Genomic DNA, 24,883 nt, shown 5'->3' with positions numbered 1-24,883 from the left:
TTTCTCTTTCTCTCTGGAATGGTGTATTTTTTAAATGTAAATACACCCAGATAGGTAACCTAGTAAGTAGTTACTAGCTTCTTAGTGTAAATAGGCTTAAGTACCAAATTCAAATGGGATTTTTAAGATGGGAATCAGGTAGAGATTAAATGTTTGTTTAAATATCTATGGCTAAAGGACCCATTCTACATGAAGTGGAGACCAGGATAAATGAAGGCCACACAGTTTGAAAGGCCTTTAAGGATGAACACGGTCCCTAATTTGGCTTTAACTGAAGGGCAATCAATGTGTAAGTAGAGGTGGTGGGAGGTTAGTATGTCCAACCTCAAAAATAAAAACGAGGAACAGAAATCAAATGTAGTTTTCAGCTACCATCTGAAGGGGAATCATAATTATAGCCTAGAGACTAATGCTGTAGAAACTTTGAAGGTTTTCTTAAGATTTGTAACTTCACTGTCTTTATTGTCAGTGTTAGTTTTTTTGGTGTCGTTATTTTTTTTTTTTCAGTAGTTATTAAAAGTAAACCCTTAAAACCAAAAGGGCCTTTATGGTTATTGTGGGGAAAACAAGGAAGAGGAAAGAGCCGAGCAGACCATTTTCCACACCAGTGCCAGATCTTTGGGAGAAAAACGACATAGATGATTCATAAAATGAAAAGAACTGAAAAGGGGCCTGAGGAAGCAGACATAAGTCTAAGAAAAGACTCTGGGCTTAATAATAGAAGGGCCCATTTGGGGGCAGAAACCAAGGCTTTCTACATCCTCCAGAAGGTAAAACAAAGCCATATTGAAGAACAGGTACTGAACTGAAGAGCAGGGGAAGTCTAGACTAGCAGAAAAAAGAGCTAGCCAGGAAGTAGGGGAGGTACTCTTTCCGTGCTGTTTTGTCTAAGGCTGGCCTCCAATAAAGCTCAAGGGAGTAACTTCCCATGAGGTCCAAGGGCCTCCAGAGTGGAAAGAAAGCTCTTGGTTTCAATTCCAGGCATGTACGCTTCTTCTTGAAGTGAGTTTAGATCACGTTTCAGCAAGTGTCCTCCTGCAGAGAAAGGTCTTCATGTTAAAAATAAAGTTCACTGGAGACACACTTGATATTTCCAGTGGCATTTCTACCTGTCCAGCCTGGGGAGGTCTTAGCTCCATTGTCCATCACTGCCTCACCACACTCCCTCATGCAATTCAAGTTGCTGGGTTTAATCTATAAAGTTTTAACAGTGTGGAGCCTAATTGTTTCCAAGGTCACCCCTGACACTGTGCATCCCCCGCTGGATGGAACCACATTCCCAGTGCTGATCTGAACTTGAGAAGAATAGAGGTAGAGTGTTTTTGATGTGGGGTGAAAGGATGATGGGTGGGGGGGGTGAAAAGGTATCTTTCAACACCCTTTTCTTCCCCATGGGTTCAAATCCCTGATGTGCTACAAACACATCGCTTGTTCTTAGGCAGTGAGGTCAGAAGCTTGCCATCTCAATTTATCTGCTTTGCTATAGGATTCATGACAAGTTTTCTTCAAAAAGAAAAACGAACAGAGTGAAAATATGGTTTGGTTGCCTCATATCAGACATATATATAGCTTATTGGATATGCATTTTTCATTTATCTGTTTGTTGGCACGAATGTTCCGTGACAAATTTGATAAATATAATTCCCCTTTAACCTGGGTTGGGTAGATATTTCAGGCTTCCATGTTGAAACAAAACAATGAGAACTTTAAATATGCATACTTCCCAAATTTTGCAGTGAACTTTGGATTTTTATAATGTGATATATTAGCAGAGATTGTAAAAATAAATGGGAGTGTAGTGAATGTCATTCATAGAATGCCATCCTTTTAAAACCGAATGGTACTACAACATTCTACCTTAATTCTTCCTGAAGTCATATTTTTTTAATGTTTATTTATTTTGAGAGAGAGAGTGAGCAAGAGAACACAAGAGAGGTAGGAGCAGAGAGACAGGGAGAGAGAGAATTCCAAGTAGACTCTACACTATCAGCACAGAGCTCAACTTGGGGCTCTAACTCAGGAACCAAACCTGTGAGATCAAGTCCTGAGCTGAGATCAAGGGTCCGAGACTTTACCAGCTGAGCCACCAGGCGCCCCTGGAGGCATCTTTTGAAAGTGTCTTGGAGATGACTGTCCCTGATTGGATTGAGGGCAGATTTGGGCACGTGTGAACCCTGTGAAGGATACAGATGCTCAACTGCTCCACCCCTTGGAATGGGAACAGAAATCTTGTGAGATCTGCCTAAATTGGTAGCAAACTAATTAAATGGAGAGGCAGAGTTACACAATAAATCTTGCCTGGTATAAAGCAGGCTATGTGTAGGAGGAAGCGGGGGCGCCCTGTGGAGGGTGGAGAGACAGGCCAGTTTAGCAGAGATGGCACCACGGCAGATTTGATGAAGATGCTCTCAGAAGTAATTGTCGCTGTCGCTTTTGAACCCTCTGGAAAAATAACCTGAAGCACCAAGAGAAACGAATTTTCCCTCAAGTCACAAGGGAAGAAATCCTCAAAATGACGATTTTATTCCCCACAGCGGAAGAGAGAGAAAAAGAAAGAACCGGAAAGAAAGAAGTATTTTGCTTTCTTCTGCTTGGAAGTTTGAAGAATGAAGCCCACGGGCAGGAAGAGAGAGTCACCGGGTGGAGGGGATGGACGCAAGAAGGAACTCAGACGGGCCGGTATCTGGAGTGATCTCACTCTCATTTTCTACATGAGTGCGAATGCAGCACGGGACCATCAATCACAGTCACAGCCAGCTCAGAACGTCACCTTTCGCTGCTGCTCCTCTCACCTCCTCCTTCCCAGCCTCCTCCCCCTTTGAAAAGCAGGTGTATTATGTGTGACTAGAAATTTGACTTGCTACTTTGATATGCTATGTAATTTATTTTTTGTTGTCGGGCTGTTTTCTTTAAACTAGTCTTACATTTCAGCTCCTCTGGGTGTTACTCCTTCTTTCTCGTGAATTTCAACACACAATTCGTGCAGACTCCCTTAGCAAACATGTATTGAGCAGGAACTATACTGCTCTGTTAAAACCTGCTTATAAATCCTTCTTATTGGAGTCTAAGTGGCCACTTGCTTAAAATGCCACTTGTTCTTGGAGATACCTGTATTTTCAAAGAATTTGAGGACTTATGGCTGGGAAGTTATGTCAGAGAAGAGAGACTTCCAGGGATGATTTTTGCTGGGGAGAGTATTTGAGACCAGAATTCTCCCTCACCTCCCATAGTGGCAGGAGGGGGAATGATAGGGGGCCCCCATCCTTCGGAAAGATGGCCTTTGGCTGCTTCCTAGGGGGAGGAGCTGGGGGATAATGAGGCTACACTGTGGCAGGAAAGCAAATTCCTTGTCTAAAACGGACTGTTTGGGGTTTTTCTTTTTAAGGCATTGCTTCATTAGTACATCCCTGTCCGTCTCTCTGATCTTATACTTCTGGCAGGCTAATCAGGAGGCTGTAGCTGAATCATCTATTGTCCGTGGGGCACTGGCCACGCTCAGATGCATCGCCTTGTATGAGAGCTCTTTGGCGAAACTGGTTGCGTTCTGCCCCGGCTGCCATCTCCCAGAGCCCCGCAGCTGCTGGTTACCATGAACACCTCCTTTTGGTTTTGTTCTCAGAATGTCACAGTGACCGGCTTGCAGGTGGCATCCTGCTGTAGATGCTGGCACAGATTTTAAACCAGTATGCTGCCTGTACTGATTTTTCCCTATTATTTGTTGCCAATGAGTCATTTTGATCTACCTCTCCCTCCTCCTTTTTCCTTTCCCCATGCATTGGGCTTCTTTGGAATCACTCAGGCTCAGTAATTAGAGAAAGAAACACCTCCTTTATGCTAATCCCAAAATTTCTAGGTTTCCTTGCACTCAGATTCCGCCATGAGCAGCCTGGGCCTTCTGCATCTTGCTGACTCCCTCTATCCCCGAGCCCATATGGCCCCGAGGCCAGCCAGTCTTCCCGGCTTTATGCCCAGCATAAACATGATTTTCTAGTCCTTCTCTTCTGCTGAATCTGCTGAATGTGAAAATCACATGGATCCCACTGACGTCAGACTTTGGGTTGTAATACTCCAGGAGCTACCAACCCCTGAACAGTCCCATGGCCCTTACCTCTCTTGCCGCCATTCATCAGGAGCAAGTTGACTTCATGTTGAAATAAATGAGTTTTTCAGGTGCTGCAAATAACATTTGTTTTCCGTCCGTGGGAATATGAGTGTGGGATGGAGTTGAGAAGGACTGGGTTAAATTTGGGGGGCCATGATGCTTAGTAAGGAGTGAATATGATTTCCTAGGAAAAGTAACACAACAAAATGAACTCTTTGGAAGTCCCAAGAAACCCTTCTGGAACCATGTAGAAAGGGTGTGACTTCTGTTGCAAGAGGGAAATGTCAGTGGAGCAGTGAGGAGGCAGTGGGTAAGCAGATAAGAGAGACAGCCTTATATTCAACAGTTATGTTGAGACTTACTTTGCACAGTACTCATTCTAGCACCCAGAGAGCAGGAATACAGCCAACATTTACTCTAAGACAGTGTTCTAAGTTAATTTTTACATGCTTTGTTTCATTTAATCCTATAGCCATGCTACAGTGGAATACAGTAATATCTCCACTTAAAGAAACTCCTTATCTAAAATGACACAGCTAGTGAGTGTTGAAACCAACCTTTGAACCCAGACAGTCTGTTTCCAGAGTTTCGCTTTTAACCTATGCTAATTCTATGTAATGACAATACTTCTGTCTCAGTGCCTTTTCTAATACTAGCATAAAGTATGCTCAATGCTTATTTGCTGAAAGAAAATCTCTTCTCAAGAAAGAAAATAAACCCAATTAAATCTTATCAGAGGAGGGAGTGAAGGATATGGGATGCTGTCAACAGTGACTTTTTCTCCCGAGGACTGTAGTCTCAGCTGGGTGGGGTGTTCAGGGTGGGGACTACATAGCACTGTGGAAGGGACCAAGATGTCTGCTCTATGTTTCAAAGGACGTGAGTTAGGACAGAGTTGGGACACAGCTTCTCCACTCTAGCCACTTCAAACCTTTTAGTGTTATTCCTTGGTCATACCATGCAGAGTTGCCCCTCCATGTACTGGCTCTTATCTCCTATTGCTTGCAGTGCACTCTCCTTTTTACCCCACAGGACAAACAATAATTGTCTAAAGATCACCAGTCCTATATTTTTTTTTCTCCACTTCACCTTCTCGATTCAGAAGTAGCTATCTTTTCACATTTCAGTTTATATCCAACTTTACCATTTTGCCGTGTAACTGTTTACGATCTTTTTTCCCCCACTCAAGTGAGCATTTTGGAGGCAGGGTCATATTGCATTCATCAGTATATCCACAATACCAAGAATGTCTGTAATACCAAGCATAGTGCTGGATGCATACTAGATGCTTATTAATACATATTACACTGAATTTGGTTTCTCATTTGCTGGACTTTTCTTAGTGCTCCAGAATCTCAGCAGGCATGCATGGGTGCTCATTGCCAGAACAATTGCAGGAACCTCTCATCTTAACTGGCCATCAGCCACAGCCACCTACTGCATGGGAAGGTCAAGTTGATCTAAAGATACAAGATTGAGTGGAGAATAGGCATATGAAAAGGTACTCAACATTACTAACCATTAGGGAAATGCAAATAAAAAGAACAATGAGAGGTCTCCTCATACCTGTTAGAATGGCTATCATCAAGAAGACAAGGGGCGCCTGCGTGGCTCAGTTGGTTAAGCGGCCGGCTTCGGCTCAGGTCATGGTCTTACAGTCCGTGAGTTCGAGCCCCGCGTCAGGCTCTGTGCTGACAGCTCAGAGCCTGGAGCCTACTTCAGATTCTGTGTCTCCCTCTCTCTGACCCTCCCCCGTTCATGCTCTGTCTCTCTCTGTCTCAAAAATAAACGTTAAAAAAAAAAAAAAAAGACAAGACACAACAAGTACTAGCAAAGATGCGGTGGAAAGAAAACCCTTATATACGGTTGATAGGAATGTCAGTTAGTCCAACCACTATAGAAAACAATATGGAGAGTTCTCAAAAAATTAAAAATAGATCTACCATAGGATTCAGCAATTCCACTTCTAAGGGTGCACCCAAAGGAAATAAAAACAGAATTTCACTAAGGTATAGCCACACCCCTGTTTATCACAGCACTAGCCAAGATATGGAAGCACCCCAGATGCCCATCAATGATGAATGGATGAAAGAGATGTGATATATATACATAGTGGAATATTATTCAGTAATGAGAAAGGAGGATAGCCTGCCATTTGTGACTACGTGGATGGGCCTTGAGCACATTTTGGTAAATGAACTTAGGCAGAGAAAGACAAATACTTTGTGTGTCACATGTGGAATATAAAAAAAGTCAAACCTATATTAAAAAAAAACACATTAAAATTGTGGTTACCAGGGGATGCAGGATGGGAGGTGGTAAGATTGATGGTGTTTAAGGGTATAAACCTGTAACAAGTATTAAATAAGCTGTAGAGATCTAATATACGTTATAATAAATATAGACAATAGTATTGTAGCATAATGATGTGATAAATATTGCTTCAGTGGTAATTATATTATAATATGTGAATGTATCAAAGTAACACACTGTACACCTTAAATTTACAAAGTGTAACACATCAAATTTATTAAATACAAAAAAAAAATAAAGGTGCAGGATTGAGGAAGAATATGTCATGAACTTGACTAAATGATTTTCTTAACCAGTGTCAGCCCATTGAACTGTCCCTTCAGTTTTAACTGTTCCATCCAGCCAGCCAGCTTACTCAGCTTTTCCGGGGCCTATTACTTGATCTGAAAACATTGGCAACATTTTGACCTCCCATCCAACTTTAAGCCTGTTATAGATAATGCGTTTTCTCTGGCTTAGGTGACGCGTCTTGGTTATATCGGAGAAACATTCGTTATGTCTATGTCTTGGCTAGTATCAGCCAGAATTGGGAATGTGCCAGCTTTCACTTCATTGCTAACAGACTCCCTAATTAACCTGCTAAATCTAGTGTACGATTCACTGTTGTTTTAGAAACGACATGCATAATATGTACACTTTTTCTTCGTCTACGCTTTTTTTTTATATGTTCAGGTTATTAGATAGTCAAATTCTCTTGGGTTGTGTACTGAACCTTCTCAAAAGAAGTGAAGATTTGAGAAACACCCAGTGGAGTTTGGTTTCTTTTGACAAGACTCACTTTTGCTACATCTTCCCCTTGATAATTGAGTTCTTCTTTGCCCTACTATTTAAGTACATCAACTCACTTCATCTAAAGTGTCTCCTTGTAATGTCTCCATTCTTATAAACCACTATTTGTAAAATAAAAGGCTGGAGAAGCCCCTTGGGGGAGTTTTTAAAAGAGGTCTGTATAGTGAGAGTAGAGGCCATGCCTTTTCATGGTGCTTGGGCTATGCATATGCATGCCTCCCCTTTGTCATGCTTGAAATAAATTTGCTACCTGTGTTTTTACTTCATGCTTTGCACATAGTGCCCCAAATTGCCACTCTTTGGGAGGCTAAGCCAAGGACGTTGTGTTCCATTTTCATGATGAAATGCAGATTTCCCATTGAACCTAATCAACCTTCATTTCAAAAGGTTGACAAGGCAGATACTTAAAGAATTCAGTTGGTTAAATTTATGGTACTGAAAAGAGTCCATTCCAAGAATATTCTCTGATTCCTAAGCTGTGGAGTTTTATTTGATTGTGAATTAAATTACATTTTTATTCACTTCAAGTCCTTGCTTTGCAATTTTGTGTCCCTCAAAGAGAGACAAACTTGTTGACAGTGTTGGTCTCTGTAACATTCTGTCCTAGATTGAAAAGATCTACAGTCTGGCAGTCGTGCTTCCACTGGTTGATTTTTATACCAGCTAATAGATTTGAGATTTTTACACGAGAGAGCATGATATCTTTGTGGTCGGGAAGGAGAACTAATGTACTTTGAAATATTAACCATGTGCCAGGAACTGTGCTGGGTTTTATTATGTGATAAATTATTTTCTAGAAATTTTGTGGGTGGGTGCTATTACCCTGGTTTCACAAATAAGGGTATCTGGACTCAGAGAGTCTTTTAAGTTCTTTGCCTAAAGCAGATACTTAGCAGAAGAGTCAGCATTTGAACCTAGACTTGTCTTTCTACAAAGCAGGCTTTTTTATATTTTTCATTCTACCAAACGCTTCCTTGAAAATCTGTGTTCCCTGGGGCAGCCCAACAGCACTGAGAGTAACGAAGGAGACAAAACTTTTGCCTGTTTACCCTCAACGTGACCTCAGAATTCTTCTCAATACAACGTGTAAGTAGGCACCACCAATCAATTAGTGTTAGTTATGCACGTTGAGAGTTATTTGGCATTCCTGTGTCTAAAGTTATCTCCACAGCATGCAGGTGTGAACTTTATTGGTAGACCATAGGATCATAACCCTAACCTACTCTACCAGAGAAGCAACTCTAATGAAAAGGGGATGTTAATACAGAGCTGCAAGATATGAAGCCATTGACGTGGAGAAGCAGGGTGGGTGTTAACAAGAGGCATTAATGACATAAATAAGTGACACACAGAGAAATCATGTTGTTTGTCATTCATCCAATTTTGAGTTCCTTCTGCTTAGAGGCTTATTAACTTTGGAACTATCTCAGAAAGGTATATAAAACCAGACTTCTCTCCCATTCTAATTTATTCTTTTAGGTTAAATATGGTGTATCATCATGCACCTGCATGAATCCTACATGATTGCTTGCTCCCTCTCACATAGTTTGCACATGCTCCTTTTTTTTAAGGTTTCATTTTTAAGTAATCTCTACACCCAACATGGGGTTTGAACTCAAAACCCTGAGGTCAAGAGCCATTTGCTGTACCAACTGAGCTAGCCAGGTGCCTCTGCCCACGCTCCTTAACATCATTGTATCTTTGGTTACCCATCCAGGATCCATCTTCTGCCTTCTAGATCACATCAGTATCCCTTGCTCACCTCTTCCTCTAGCAACATCAGCATCCTAGTCATACACTTTGAACATTCAGGCCTTCGCTAGCATGGGAGATTTGTTCAGGAGTCAGGATATCCTAGACTACGGGTGGCACATATGGCTTGAGTCCCAAGGTCAAACAACATGGCTTGTGGATAACATTAACAGTAAAAATATGCATGCCTTTCTCCCCACACTCACAATTTTGGAACACTTGACACACTATGTCTGTGCCACAAGAAGGTTTATTTTCCACATATAACTCAGCCTGCTTCCAAGCAGGGTTAATATTGTCAACAGCAAGGTCTTCATTTTTCTGAAGTGCAGAATAGGCTTGGTTATGTGAAGTTGAGGGTACAGCCCTGGAGCCAAGAAGAATTGCTTTGCATAATGAAGGGGAAAGAAAGTTGAAGTTTCTGGGGCAAGGAAAGATCCAGGAGTAGTGACAAGCAAAAGGGCAGTTGTACAGTCATATGCACAGAGACCCTCAGGATTGACATGGCTGAGAGGGGAATTTGAGGTACAGACATGTTCCAGAGGGAACATTTAAGAGGTCTGCAGTGAGAGATTGTATGTAAAACTTCTCTTTCATCATTTGTTGACGCCAGCCCCTATTTTAGGATGATTGGATTTTTGATGGGATTTAGAAAGGTGCTAAGTTCTATATCTAGGATAAGGCAAAAACAGGGAGTAGGTTTGTGTGAAGGAGCTGCAGGAATTGTGGAAGGGGGACTCAATCCAAGATATTTTATTTTATTTTTTATTTTATTTTATTTTATTTTACTTTTTTTTTAAGAGAGAGAGAATGTGTGGGTGAGCAGGGAAGGTGTGTGGGGATGTGGGGAGGGAGAGAGAGAATCCCAAGCAGGCTCCACACCTAGTGGAGCTTTGCCTTTCCAGCACTAGGTGTGGAGCCTGATGTGGGGCTGGATATCACGACCGTGAGATCGTGACCTGAGCCAAAATCAAGAATTGGATGCTTCACCAACTGGGCCACCCAGGTGCTCCTAAGAGAGACAATTTAGAGTTTGTATGGGATTGTTTGAATCATCAAGGTATCAACATTATCAAGTTCAGCCTTTCCCAGTATGGTTCCTTGCCTAAAGCATAGAAACACAGAAAAATGATTTTAGGAACTGTTTTCTCAAGATTGATATGACTAATATTATTCTAGATGCACTGAAGAGCAGCCAAATTATTACATACCTTGTGGATGCTTTAGGCAACATTTGTCAAAGTAGTACTGGGACCACATTCAACCCACTGCCTGTTCTTGCATTTATGTATCGTCTGTGGCAGCACTCATGCTACAGCAGGAGAGTTGAGTAGTTGGAACAGAGAACGTATGCCCACTGTTCTGTGTTCTTTTACGAGGTGATCAGGTGCTGCCACCAGAGGAGCCACATGAGAAAGACACCAGAGTGCTCAAGAGGCAGAAGACAGGAGTGGGTGAAGTGCTTAGGTCACTGCCTTACTAGGTTTCTGCTGGAAAGGCAAAGCAGAATGAACAGTTTAGGATTGGTTAGTTTGATGGCTCTAGAGTGCGTAGTTTACATATCAGAAGAATGTTTCCAGTTGGGCCCTTCGTTTTCTCTAAGAATTGGCTAGTTCCGGGATTGGCATCCAGAAAATACATCCAGAAAAGTTTTTTTAAGGTGTCAAAACATTGAAATATGCATAAAATTAAAAATATATACAATATACCGACAAAGTCTAAAATATGTTCTGTCTGGCTCTGTAATAAAGTTTGCCACTGCATGCTTTAGGGCAGTAGATCTTCATTAGGTCTTCATTTTTTAGTGAACCCCTGTTGAAAAAGGCTGACCTAGTACATCTGGGTCACCAGATGACCAACTTAGAATGAAATCGCCAACTTAGAATTGAGCTGGGATTGTGTCCCTTCCAAGAATGCCAAGTTCTCAGATATGTACAGCCAGCGAGTAGTTATTTATTACATAGAGGATGCTAGCCTTCACCGAAGACTATAATTGAGATTAAACATATCTGAAAGAATCTAGAGCAAAAGGAAGGAAATGTGGTTGCAACTTCTCCAGAATGCCGCTCAGTTGATGCCCTGACCTATGAATTTGAATCCAGCTCAGAATAGAGTTCCCTTGAAGGAACCCCTCATGGCCATGGGTTTGTCAGAGCTGAGGGGAAACTCAAATATACACGCAATCCCCTTTCTCAGAAAGAGAGGGTTCATTCTCCAAATGAACGCTAATGCGGTGATGGTAGTCCCAACCATCAGTATTTGAGACCCCCTTTGACCCACCCTGCATATACAGAACCCCTTATTTTGCCTTTTCCCATTGGAGCCTGTGTACCTGGCACCATGGACAAAGTTGATGTGGGCTGTTTAGAGATACAATCTCAACTGGGGCTTCGTGTGCAGATATTTACCAGTCCTGTGCCTCAGTGGCCCCACCATTGCCTTTCTCTGGGGCATTGTTTAATCATAAGAAACTGTCCTTTGAGAAAGCTTTTACCCTTGCCCTGACATCCCTTTTAGCTAGAGCATTACCCTTGGAAAGTTCCTAAACTTAAAGTTGTGGTTGTCATTTCTGAAGTCTGTGCCCCTAAGCACATCTGCTATGTGATTCTTATTTTTCCTGTGCATTTGGATGTTACAGGCCTCAAGTAACGTTTCTTTCTCTCATAATTTTTTTCTGTAATAATGGGATATGCCTCTGGTGCTTCCTTTTCCTTGCTAGTTCCCCTGTGCCTTAGAAAGTCCTAGCTAAGGCTTTGACAGTTTAACCTTCTTCTTTAGTTAGTTCCTTTCCTTCTCTACCCCATGGAAGGCTGGCGATGTTTACTGGACTGAGTGCTCTCTTTTCTCCTTTTTGATTTCTGGCCTAGACAGGAGTGATACTCAATATTTAACCTTCAGTATAGCACAGGCACCAACCAATCAAAAGAGATTCTAACTAATTGATGCATAAGGGTGTGTTGTTATGAACCAGTGCATTGTTGCTGAATATCAGTCCAGCCCTAGACACTGGCTTTTAAAAAATTTATGCTTATATATATATTTTTTCTTCTGGGAGCCCTTACAGTGAAACATGAAAAGTCCGTGTGTTCTAGTCAATAAGATCATCTATTTTCAAGCAAATCCCCATCCAACTTCTTAACCCTGAGTTGGTTAACCTCATCTAGGAAATATTATCTCAGCTGACCAATATCTAAAGTAGTCCAGGATTCCGTCTTTTGTTGTCTTTTCCAGGTCCCTGTTAATATGTTTTATTTGTTCCTCTCATTTCCTTAGAGGCCAGATTTAACACAATTTTGAGCCTACTCCAATAAATACCTGCCCTCAGTGGTGTGCTGGAGCTGGCTCACGTAGGCTCACAAGAAGCTTCATTGTGCACATCTCTTCCCAAGTCCATGTTCAGTGATATTGGCTTCAAATCAGCCATGGAGGGAGTATTCAGAAATCGGCAAACACTACAAATAAGGCTATTACTTTTTTTTTCTTTCTGGAGAGTGGGTTGTTACACATTAACCATCACAATACTGCATCCCCAACTATAATAACTAAGTGACCTTGAAACTCACCCCCAGTTAATGCTGTGAGTATTTATGTTGGTCTTTATTAAAGTTGTCTATTTTTATTCTGAAACCCTTTATATAACTGTCCCCACGCTCAAGAGTTTTTCCCTAATTCCTCTTACAAGCAGAGACCATCTCCATCTGAGCATTGGCATTGAGCATTTTGTATATCTAGGCTCCCTTTAGGGAAACACTACTGGTCAGACTAGGCCCTTGCTCTCTTGTTCTGTGGAATTTCTTTGGACTAGAACGATCCTTTTGCGCATAGAACAAGTAAAACATCCCTTCACCTTTCTGAATCCTGTCTTTTGGAGCCACTTGACCCTGGAACATCTGTTTTTCCCTTTTATATCTGTCCATTGGCCCCAAGATTTTCTTTTCTTATTTGGTTTGGTTTATGTATTCCTCTTAGATCTCCTAAGGAAAGCTTTTCTTCCTTTCTCTGAGAGCTCCTGATATGATAATAAAATAATGCGTATTTTTAAAGCAAATTAGGGGTCCCTGGGTGGCTGAGTCAGTTAAGCATCTGACTCTTAATTTTGGCTCAGGTCATGATCTCACAACAGTAAGATCAAGCCCTGCATCGGGCTCCACGCTGGGCATGGGGCCTGCTTGGGATTCTCTCCCTCCCTTTCCCTTTGTCTCACTCCTGCTCTCTTTCTCTCAAAAAATAAAACAAAATTAAAAATTAAAAACAACAACAACTTAAGTTTCTTTTCTGCTCAAACTTGATTCTTTGGGACTATTCAGATATAGGCCTTTTTTTGAGGCTTTTTTTCAATTCCTTAATCCAAGAAGATACTGTGTCTTTCATGAAATAAAAATGTCCATTGATAAAATCTACCATCTTGGGAATCTAATGTATAACATGGTGATTATGGTTAATAATACTGTGTCATACATTTGACAGTTGCTAAGAAAGTAGATCTTAAATGTTCTTATTATGAAAAAGAAACGGTAATTATGTGACATGTCAGAGGTGTTAGCTAGCAGTATAGTGGTAAACATTTTGCAGTATATCTAGTATACCAAATCAAGGCATCATACACCTTCAACTTGCACAATGTTGTATGTCAATTTTGTGTCAGTAAACCTGGAACAAAGTAAACTCCACTGTCCCTCTGTAGATGAAGGCAAAGTCTGGGTCTTTAAAACCTGAAGCCATGGTCAAAACTTATATAATTAATAAATCTAGAGCCAACCAGTATTATGACCCAGAGGACAACCATTGGAAACATATAACATGCTGCATAATCTCGGAAGTCGCCCCTCCCCACTTCTCACACTTGGCTCTGAACACAATTCAAAATAGCATAAAAGAGCTAATTCCTAGAATGCAATTCACCTCTTTTCTCCTAGTCATCTTTCAAGCGTAAACTTAAATATCACCTCTATAAAGACTTCTCTGACTCCCAGTGGCAGAGTCTTCCTTGTGTACTTTCTCCATTCTGTTTTATTACACTTGTATTGTGTAATAACTCTTGTTCTTCCACAATACTAGTAAGTCATCTTAGATCAGACACCTTTTATTCTTCTTTATATTCCCAGAACTTAGGACAAGACATAGCTGGAACTTCATAATGTTTGATTAGTGATAGAATGCAGCATTTTTTTCTAGCATTTACAAGTTTACTTAAAAAATTAAGAAGTGTCATGGAGAAACTAATGTCATTGGATTCAGTGTTCCATTTGAGAGCTGTTGATCTTTTCTCTCTGGTCCAGAGTAGAACAAACTAACGGTAGTTATGCTATCATCGAGAGGAGTCTTGGTTTTCTTGTCCCTCTCTAGTGGGCCAAAAATGTGCTTTGAGTTTTACAACCCGATGGTGATGGGAGATAGATGCGGAGTAGCATCTTGCTTCGGTGATGCAGTGACTTAGCCTAATCGATTAGCACACCCATTCTTTTATGGCCTATTGAAATGAATTTACGACTTCAGAAAATCTGGATTTCACTCTTGGCTGTGCCATTTAACACTTATGTGTCATCTAATCTTGGTGGGGTCTGGATCCATATCCAAGAGTTAACTTGAGGATCATACAGGAGATGTTGTAAACATTTATTCTCTAGAAATCAGTGTTTTTGTGTGACTGACTATTGCTAGAGTCAGGGGGAACTAACTGTAGATGTGGACCCTGAATAATGCAGAAACTCCATGTAATTATGAGACATGTGCCATTTCTCCTCTGACATTTCAGGATATTCATCTTTCTCAACACAAAAACAGTTAACCTGGAAATGGCCATGCTTCATGGCTCATCCTGAAGTGAGTTTTTTTTTTTTTCTTTTTCAAAAGTTTGATACAATTTCACAAGCTTCTCTGCGTCTAAGAACACACAGGCTTTTTTCCCCCCTCCAAGTTCCCCTCTCAAATAAAATACTTCAATCTCTTTCTTGTGATTGTGTAACTCAGAAATGTCTAAAGCTATAAGCTTCAAACTTTGCAAGGTTGTCATCTTTACTGTGAAAGAAAAAAACAAGGAAAATTTGAAGGAGAAAACTTCCACTGTTTTTTTTTCTTTTAAGTTAAATATAAAAAATAACATGGAGTTGTTATTTACATGTTTTCATTCTCCTTGCTAATAACATCATTGTATTGCCTGAGGAGATCCCATATCACCATCCTATTGACATACAGGATAAAGACATACTCCTATTCTAATCAAGGATGATACATACAGTTTGTTCTAGTCTTGCAAGCCATAAATGTTTCTCATCTTCTGTTAGACTAATTTGTATCCAGGTCTAATATCAAAGTCAATTATGGTAAGTAAGAGAGGTGGTTGTCTTCAGGGTACCTTGCCACCCCAGAATCCTCCCCTATTTTAGCACAAATGAAATTCTAACTTCAGATTTTCCTTTATCTAAGCAGCTATACTTTTTGCAAAAAGACAAATAGTGGGTATTACCTGTGGACCACTCTGAGCTAATAAAGAATCTGAAAATATATTTAAAATTTTTTTTAATGTTTGTTTATTTTCATGAGAGAGAGAGAGTACAAGTGAAAGAGGGACAGAGAGAGAGAGAGGGAGGAAGACAAAGAATCTGAGCTGTCAGCTCAGAGCCCAATGTAGGGCTCGAACCCATGAACTGTAAGATCATGACCTGAGCTGAAGTCAACACTTAACTGACTGAGCCACCCAGGTGCCCCTGAAAAGAATTTTTGAAGCGAGTTGGAGCAGGTTGTATATATATGTAGACTGTGTGTATAAAGATTAGCAAAAAGGGGGCTTAGAAGGTAGAACGAAGAGGATGAAGAGGTTACCATTTAATTGACCTATTTTATATATGAAGGAAGGGACATACATGAAAACCTTTGTGAGTAACTTGTTCTGTGAGTGTTCTACAAGATGAACAAACATTTATAATAAATTTTAACTTGATAAACAAGTGATATCTTACAATATGAGTAGTACATGATACAGAATATCACATGATCACCACTGAGCCAATCGTTCTTCTCTCTCTCTCTCACTGTGGGATTGTGGGTGATCATCTCACATGCTTGGATGCTTGGTCTCAGGCCTCAGTGTTTGGTGATTTTTCAGAACGTTGGAAGTTGCCGACAACTGGTTACTAGTGTATTTTTTGTCACTTCAAAGCACCTATGGACAGTCCTATGCTTTTCTGTACAAGAGTAAGCTTAGGAATGCTTTGCTTCATTCTAGGTAAGGCTTCCTGCAGACCTTTCTTCTGCTGCCTTATTGCCAGTCATATTAAATACAGTATGTGACAGAAATTTATTTTTTTATTTTATTTTTTATTTTTTAAAAGTTACATCCAAATTAGCATATAGTGCAACAATGATTTCAGGAGTAGATTCTTTAATGCCCCTTACCCATTTAGCTCATCCCCTCCTCCCACAACCCCTCCAGCAATCCTCAGTTTTTTCTCCATATTTATGAGTCTCTTCTGTTTTGTCCCCCTCCCTGTTTTTATATTATTTTTGTTTCCCTTCCCTTATGTTCATCTGTTTTGTATGACAAGAGTTTATTAATACCGTACTGTTGTCAACATCCATGTGAGTGTATACAGTAGCCCCCACGCAAAAAAAGATTCCATTGAGCCAATAGATAGCAGTGATTCCATTAGTGATAGTGAAAGTCGTCGTATACAGTATGCCTCCCTCACACCAGCCACAAAGGTTTTTAAAGGTCAGTGCAGGTTAATTTATTTTTCATTATATTTTGTATTTTCTTTATTTTGTATTATATTACACTATTGTAATCATTTTTATATGAATATTTTTGCATTGTGGAACGAATCATCTGAGTTTCGATTGCTTCTTATGGGGCAATTCACTTTGATAGACAAGTGCTTTGGATTACAGCATGTTTCCAGAACGAATTATGCTCACAAACTAAGGTTTTACTGAACTTAGCTGCAGTTCACTTATAAGGAATGAGAACTTCAGAGGGCAGTCTCAGAGTATAGGGAAGAGCCTGGAATAGACAAAGCAACATGGAATGTGAGATGAAGAACAGAGAGATACCCGGAAGACTTACATCTTTGTCTTTGTCCAAGAGTGACAAACATGTGAGGCATGGCAAGTTTGACTAGCTGAGGTTTCCTATGGAATGATGCCCAGTGTCCTTACCAGATTTAGTTAGCAGCCACATCTCCATGTACCAAAGACAGAGGAGATAGAGGTCCAGGTGGCCAGTGAACCTCCAGGTACTCTTTTGCCTAGATTTCCTCACCAAGAGCAATTCACAGTTTGTATTGGCTAGAAAAAAAAAAAAAAACAAGAAAGAAATTTAAAAACAAAAGATCTAGTGTTGTTGCAAAAGACGTGACTTACAAATTCTGCAATTTGACAATAAGTTTCATATATTAAATAAACAAAAAAAATTTTTAATAGAATTCTATGTATGGGGAACTCAGAGTTGAAAAAGAATGTTGGGTATTTGGGCTGCAGGAAACTTGCTCAAGTCATATTAGTAGTGGACGTTTCTTGAAAGGGCACATGTGACAGTAGAGAAGACAGTATGCTCATGGGAATCCACATTCCTAGGTAGTGCTAAGAACTAGAGTCCTCTCTAGTGTTCCCCTGGGAGTAAGAATCTACAGTTCTGCCCTAACACCGTTAACAAGTGTCCGGTACTTTCTGTTTATGCTTCTCCTTGTGTCTTTTCTCATTGCCCATCAACTCTTGGGATATCCAAAGTGACTAGACAGATTCTGGAGCTAAAATACCTAGTTAAAATACCTAATTCTATTCCTTACTAATTGTGCATGTTACCCAACCTCAGTCTTCTCATCTGTAAAATGGAGGCAATAGTGATACCTCATTGGTTGTTTTAAGAACTAATGAGTTTATATTCTAAAGCCCTATTGCTAATATATTCTATCTATTTTCCCCTCTTCTAACTCTGGAGAAAGATACTAGATTTCCTAGAAAATTGTATTACCTCTATTATGTAGGGTTTTTTTTTTTTTTTTTTTCTGAGAGTATCAGATGGGTGGTGACCAGTGACTGGCCACACTTGGGTCAGGTTTCTGTGATGTCCAGTCCATGGCCAACCCTTGTTTATAAAACACCCTATGACCATTTTCATTAGGAAAAGGCTGTGGGTAGACAATTTTCCTTAGAAGGGATTGTGAGTGTGGCAAGCTCTGACTGGCAAGCCCATTTTGGGAAGAATTAGTGTAAAAAGGATGCTTTATCTAATTAACTAAATCTGTCCATCATGGTGCTATTAAAGTCTCTGACCCTTCTTTCTTTCTCATTTAACTCATGTAATTAGTTCAATTATGTGTTTCTTCAATTATTATAATTATGTATTTTTTATTGAAGACATTCTTAGATGGTATGATGTTGACAAAATGATCTTTAAGCTTCCTTTCCATCTTGATAATTCAGTTAGGATGTCTTTACAATGATTCCTGTTAGTTTGGAGGGCAAGGGCCTTGTCTTCTTCTTTATGGCTACATTCCCAGCATTAGAATAGTGCCTGACATGTGATAAGTGCTCAATAAATATTAGTTGAATGAATGTATAAAAAAGATTTGGAAGAGGGAAAATGGTCAGGCAGAGTGATACTGGGCATACATTTTATGGTCTTTCTCTAATGTTTAATGTCTAATGTTTTTCTATTATAAGATAGAAAATTATCCATCATTCATTTTTTACTGGTGTATTTTCCTTACTGGACCAAAATAAACCTTCTGGAGGTCAGTTCAATAAGCTAAGCCAGGCACTGAACAGGCAGGAATAGAGGATGGAGATGTTTACACCCAGAAGTTGAACTGGTGTATTGCTGATAACTAGAAAAAGCATCACCGAAGTCACTCTGCTGTTGCCATGGATACTATCTTGGGTGCTCTGAGATGTCATTACACAGTGGAAAGAGTCATGCAGAGTTGGGCTCAAATCCCAGGTCTGCTCTTCTTTGGCTGTATGTCCTTGAACAAGTTATTTAAACTCTAGAGCCTCAATTTTCTTATTTGTAATAAAATGCAGAGTTGGATTGAAGATGATAATGGTGGTTACCATGTAGTAAACATTTTCCATTACCCAGCACTAATCCTTCTCAATTATTCTATAAGGTAGGTGTTGTTATTCCTATTGATAGATGAGACACCCAAGGTACAGAGAGGCAAACTAATTCGTCAAGGTCATAACAACTGATAATAGGTGGAGCTAAGATTTAAACCTGGGTTTGGCTTTTGCCTCATACGTTGAATAGAGATAATTTATGTAATGTACCTGGCCCATACGGGCATTTAATAAGTGGGAATGTTAAGATTACTTCTCAGTATATACTGCCCTCGGGACTTTCTCATCCTCAGTGTTTCTTCCCATGTCAGATTTAAACACCCTCCTTTCCACCTCACCCCATTTGTTTACACAAACTCATGAACTTCAAAGACCTTGTAAATGAAGTAGACAAGAAGTGTCTACTTTTTAGACACTGCCGGGAAAGGACAGTCCATTTCCTTGGTTTAAGAATCATTTAGGGGTTCACATGTATCTTATAGTGGTGTGCTCAGATCCCCAACAACTGGGTAAAAATGGGTCAAGTAGGCCTTTATCCCTAAGTAAACACAGAAAAGTGGGTGTTCAAACCTTTCTCCCACTCACCATCGTGCATCAGCATTGCCTTTCCAAGTGTTCTGTGCTATAGCCAGGAAAGATTCTTTATAAAACCAAATTTGATTCTGTTCTCTGGATCAAAGAAATGATTACACCCTGGAGGGCTAAAACTATTATACATGAGGAAAGAGAAGAAGAGGGTAAACGCTGAGATGGGGAATAATTACTGCCAAAGGTGAAGGAGATTGACTGGGAGCATGATACCTGTATAATTGAGGCAAAGTGAATATAAAATCTATGCTTGTTTCCAGCATGCACATTCAGAGGTCCTTGGCGACTGGCGTGTACAGCAGGTGGGGTGCTTAAATGTTTGCTTCTCTTGGATGTTTGCTTTTATAATCTGCTTTTATAAGGCCTATTTAAGGAGTCCACTTTACTGCTGGCAGGGGAGTGGAGCACAATAAAGCTATATTTAAGAAACAATCCCAGTTATCTTAAGTTTCTTATGGCATTCTTTGAGTGTTAAATCTGCAGACGAAGGTAATGTGCAACTCTCTCCCGACCTTAAAAAGAATTTCTGGTTATGGTTGGGTTTCCCAACAGAAGCTCAGATGGTGGGGTGAGCGGCATGGGACACCAGAGAACCTGACCTGGATCTATCTGCATGCGTAATTTTCTGCCTCTGTGCTTTCTGTTCTTTATTGGGAGCTGGAGTTTGTTTTCTGACTGCTCTAGGAACTTATTTCAGGGTCTCCTTCTGGACTCTGGGGAGAACTGTGTATCCCAGCCAACAAACTGTATTTGACAACTAAAGGGCATATCAGGGTTCTAGTTGAAGAAATTCTGTCTCAGATCTTGGCTTCTTTACCTACCTTCACTTTCTAGATTGTCAGTTTCATTTCCATGATGAGACTATGCTCAGTCTGTGTGTGATACGGCTTATCAAAGGGAGTATGCCGTTCTCTGTGAAGTTTAGAGCTCAGCCTGGTGTTCCTGATCCCCTTTCCTCCCTCTTCTCTTTTTCCTCTTCCTGGAAGTCCTGTTTCTCCCCCTCTCCATCCGCTTCCTCCTCTTTCTCTTCTTCCGCTTCTTTCCTTGGTGTCCTTGCCCACACTTTTATTTCTTATCTATTCTACTTTCTTCACTTCGTTTGTTACTTCACCTTGATTTTTTCCTCCATATCTCAAGCCTAACTCATCTTCTGTAGTTTTGTCCTGCATGTCTGTTCCTTCCCCCTCTATGATATTTTCCATTTTCTCAAAGTAATATTATTTATCACATTTTCAAAAGAACATGCATCATTCATGGTCATGAAACCCCCAGGGGACAGAAGCAGAAGTGAAAAGCTCTGTTCCTCAACACACAGATGGACTGACAAGAGGGGAGGACTAGCTCCGGTACCCCAGACAAACTAGCCTGGGCTGAGTGCTCCCCAGTCTCCTCTGGATGCTTCTGTGGGTCCCACTCAACAGGAGACATTCACCTGTCTGACCCTTTAGAGCAAAACTTTGAATTGATTTGTCTGCTGGTTTTTGTTCCCACCCCCAGTAAGTCTGTAATTATTTGCTCTTGAGGACAAGCATTAATATTGTTAAAAGTGCTTGCCCACTCACCATGCTCAGAAACATAACGGGAGTGGCAGCAGAGACAACACTGCAAATCGTTGTTGAGGAAAGCTTTTATTCTGAGAAAAGCAGAAAATCGGTGGTGGGAGCCAGACAGAATGAGCACTGGTCAGCAAAAGAAGAAAAAAAAAAACCCATGGGGTGCAGACCTCATGAAAGGTACCATGAAAAGTACTGCAGCCAGAATGAGTAAAGAGGTAGGAGCAAAGCCCGTGTGGCTGGTGAGGGACTGACACAGATGGGCAGAGCAGGAAGGGGAAGATTGGTGGGCAAGAGGGCCAAGTTTGGAGACCTATGATATACTTAGAAGTGCACTTCCCAGTCCTCCTTCAAAGAAGAAATTGTTGCCCCCGCTGCAGGGAACGCTCTCTGCAGACAGCTTTCAGCTCTCAGTCCATTAAGGGATTGGATTAGCTGCAGAGAGCCTCTTGTCAAAGGCCACATCTTCCTGAAGTGACCTACATCTAAAGACTGATAGAAGTGGGAGGAAAAAGGCTCAGCCACTTCAGGCCAATGCAGGACAACTCTGTTGGGGCATTTTAGCACCAGAGTTCTTCATGAGATTGGCCAAGGCTGTCTTTTGGGTTTGTGTTGTAGCTCAGCTTCTCCCTCTACCCAGTCTTCTTTCTTTTTTTCTCCCACAGGTACTTCCCTAATCAGTATCCTCCATACTGACCTCCATCCTAGTCTGCTTCCCAGAGAACTCAGCCAGTGGTGGTTGGTGCCCGGGGGTCCAAGAAAGCAAGTATTAAGATGGAATTTTGGAGCCAGATGACTATTTCCCATTTGGTAAGGAGAATTCCCTCAATAAAAGAGCACAGATAGCTTCTGGCACAAGGAGGAAGTTCAGTTATTCAAAGTTACACTAGGGTGGGGTGGTATACCAGTGGAAAGGAATGCTATGTATTAAGGGTTGGAGAAATTGTAAACAGAATAACAGTGGAATTGAGTGGCTATTGCTAAGCTTAGTTGACCCACTAAACTACAGGGTAGCAAACCATGACCCGTTGATGAAATTCTGCCCATTGCTTCTTTTTATAAAGTTTGATTAGAATACATCCATACTCATCCTGCGTATTGTTTATAACTGTGCTTTTACTACAAAGGCAAGTTGAATAGTTGTGGTAGCAATTTTCTGGCCTCATAGCCTAAAATGATTGGTGCTATGTGCTATCTATCCCTATAAAGAAAAAGTTTGCTGACCACTGCTCAAGTAAAAGAAAAAAAAAGAGAGAGTTAGAATGATTAACAAGAAACTGGGAAACCAAACGTGAAACCCACAAGACCTTTTTGACACACTACAAAGAGGCTGTCATCTCAGGTGGTGGGAGGGCAGAGAGAGCTATGGGGCCAAACCAGGACTTACTCAGTGTAGTAACGGAGCTCCAAAGAAGGTTAAACTCCCTGTCAAGGGGGATCTATTGAGTTCAGGGCTCTGGTTAGGAAAGAAGAGGACACTAACACATTGGATAGGGATAGCTGGATATCAGTATGATAATAATCTTAAACTTCTAGGTTCTTCTGAACTCTTTGAGCCTATGGAAGTAGCCCAACAATCCCCACTAAGAGCTAACATATTCCCTTGCTTGCTTGAAGAAAATGCAAAGACCTGTCCCTTGAGAAACAATGTATACTCCCATCAGGATCTGCCTCATCTCCCCTCTTGGCCCCTAGACCTATAACTCACAGCCAGAAGTGTTCAGGGCCTGCAAGGGAAGGAGAAACTATACTTTTTTTAATATGTAATTTATTGTCAAATTGGTTTCCATACAACACCCAGTGCTCATCCCAACAGGTGCCCTCCTCAATGCCCATCACCCATTTTCCCCTCTCCCCCACCCCTCATCAACCCTCAGTTTGTTCTCAGTATTTAAGAGTCTCTTATGGTTTGCCTCCTTCCCTCTCTGTAACTTTTTCCCCCTTTCCCCTCCCCTCTGGTCTTCTGTTAAGTTTCTCAGGATCCACATATGAGTGAAAACATATGGTATCTGTCTTTCTCTGCCTGACTTATTTCACTTAGCATAACACTCTCCAGTTCCATCCACGTTGCTACAAATGGCCAGATTTCATTCTTTCTCATTGCCAGGTAGTAGTCCATTGTATATATAAACCACATCTTCTTTATCCATTCGTCAATTGATGGACATTTAGGCTCTTTCCATAATTTGGCTATTGTTGAAAGTGCTGCTATAAACACTGGGGTACAGGTGCCCCTATGCTTCAGCACTCCTGTATCCCTTGGGTAAATTCCTAGCAGTACTATTGCTGTGTCATAGGGTAGATCTATTTTTAATTTTTTGAGGAACCTCCACACTGTTTTCCAGAGTGGCTGCACCAGTTTGCATTCCCACCAACAGTGCAAGAGGGTTCCTGTTTTCTCCAAATCTTCTCCAGCATTTATAGTGGAGAGACTATACTTTTAAGGGAGCTTCAGAATTAGCCAGAAAATACTTGCAGGAGCTGGTAGAGTACATGTAGGACTGGATTCCTAGGGCAAGGGGACTAAAATATATGGGTAGATAAGGGGGATTTTTATTTGAATTAGGAGTATTCTTCAGAGACACAGGATTAAATACCCTACCAAAGACTCCAGAGATATGGCAGACTTTTTACAAAGTCTGGAAGCATTAAAAATTAGTAGCCCACACTGAGTAAGGCTGAAATGGCAGAATTTCCATGGAAAAAGATGGAGGAAATTATCCAAAGACTCCGGGAAATAGCATGCTAAAATGGATGTACTATGTAAAGCTAAAAACCTCACCAGATGATTATGTGCCATGGAAAGACCCAGAAGATTTACCAAGGCCCCAGGGAAAGTTCTGATGAGAGGGTCAACAGCATCAAGAAGTCCTGTGATGCCTCTCCTTTATAGGCCATGGCTAATGATAGGAGAAACTATTACAGAACAAAGCTCCCTGATAGCAATGGTCTGATTGGATTCCTAACACAATCGAGGCCAGCTAGCAGCACTTAACTGTCAGAAGCTGGGTGGACATAATTTTCATAAAGAACTGCAAGGTTGAAATGGCAGCCAAGAAGATGTGATCTATAGAGAGTTGTGAATTGTTAACAGACTGTGGTATCCCTAGGGGCAGAATAGATGTGTATGCCCCAAAGATATTATTCAATTTGTATAATTAGAGGACATCAAGGATGGATCATCAAGAGGCTGAGGGAAGTCATCCCAATAAAAAGTCATGGTTCTTGCCCATTTTCTGGATCTGAGCCAGTTTTTGGATCTCTAACTTGTTTAAAGGGGAAACGAAGCCTCTGGAACAAAAGACTACAACATCATGGCAATGTATGCAGTAATGATTCTTCCAGTTCGTCCCCAAAAAAGATGTATAACAGTTTACTCAGGGCATTGTGAAAAGGGAATACTGTGTCAAGGACTGTTGGACATAGTGTTGAAGTTAACATTGACATCTGAAGACATGAAATATTTTTGTAGTTCTCTTAAAATAGAGACTTATGGGGTCAGGGTAAAACATGGACTTTGACAAAGGTCTAGCTTATTGTATGTTTCTTGGTTTGTGAATCACCCTGTGGTAATTTTCCCAGTCCCCCAAACTATAATTGGACTAGAAATACTTGGTAATTGGTACAACCTCCTCATTGTGTTTTTGACCAGTGGGGTAAGAACTGTCTATAATAATGGGGAAGCTCAAGTGCAAATGCCTAAACTTCCCTACCTTTGGACAAGATAGTA

The 24,883-nt window shown here is 40.8% G+C and overlaps 1 long non-coding RNA gene across 2 annotated transcripts in view; it reads left to right on the top strand.

The window, feature by feature from the left end:
- LOC115505042 overlaps positions 1-24,883 on the top strand; it is a 340,353-nt gene that overhangs the window by 184,285 nt on the left and 131,185 nt on the right. For both annotated transcript variants that reach the window (XR_003965901.1, XR_003965900.1), the window contains exon 4: positions 21,819-21,963. This is a non-coding gene — a long non-coding RNA (uncharacterized LOC115505042). The remainder of the gene's footprint in view (positions 1-21,818; positions 21,964-24,883) is intronic.

This window comes from Lynx canadensis, chromosome F1 (assembly GCF_007474595.2).
Source record: "Lynx canadensis isolate LIC74 chromosome F1, mLynCan4.pri.v2, whole genome shotgun sequence".
Lineage (NCBI taxonomy): Eukaryota > Metazoa > Chordata > Mammalia > Carnivora > Felidae > Lynx > Lynx canadensis.
The sequence above is the reverse complement of the archived record's forward strand: the minus strand, read 5'-3'. Positions and strand labels throughout refer to the sequence as shown.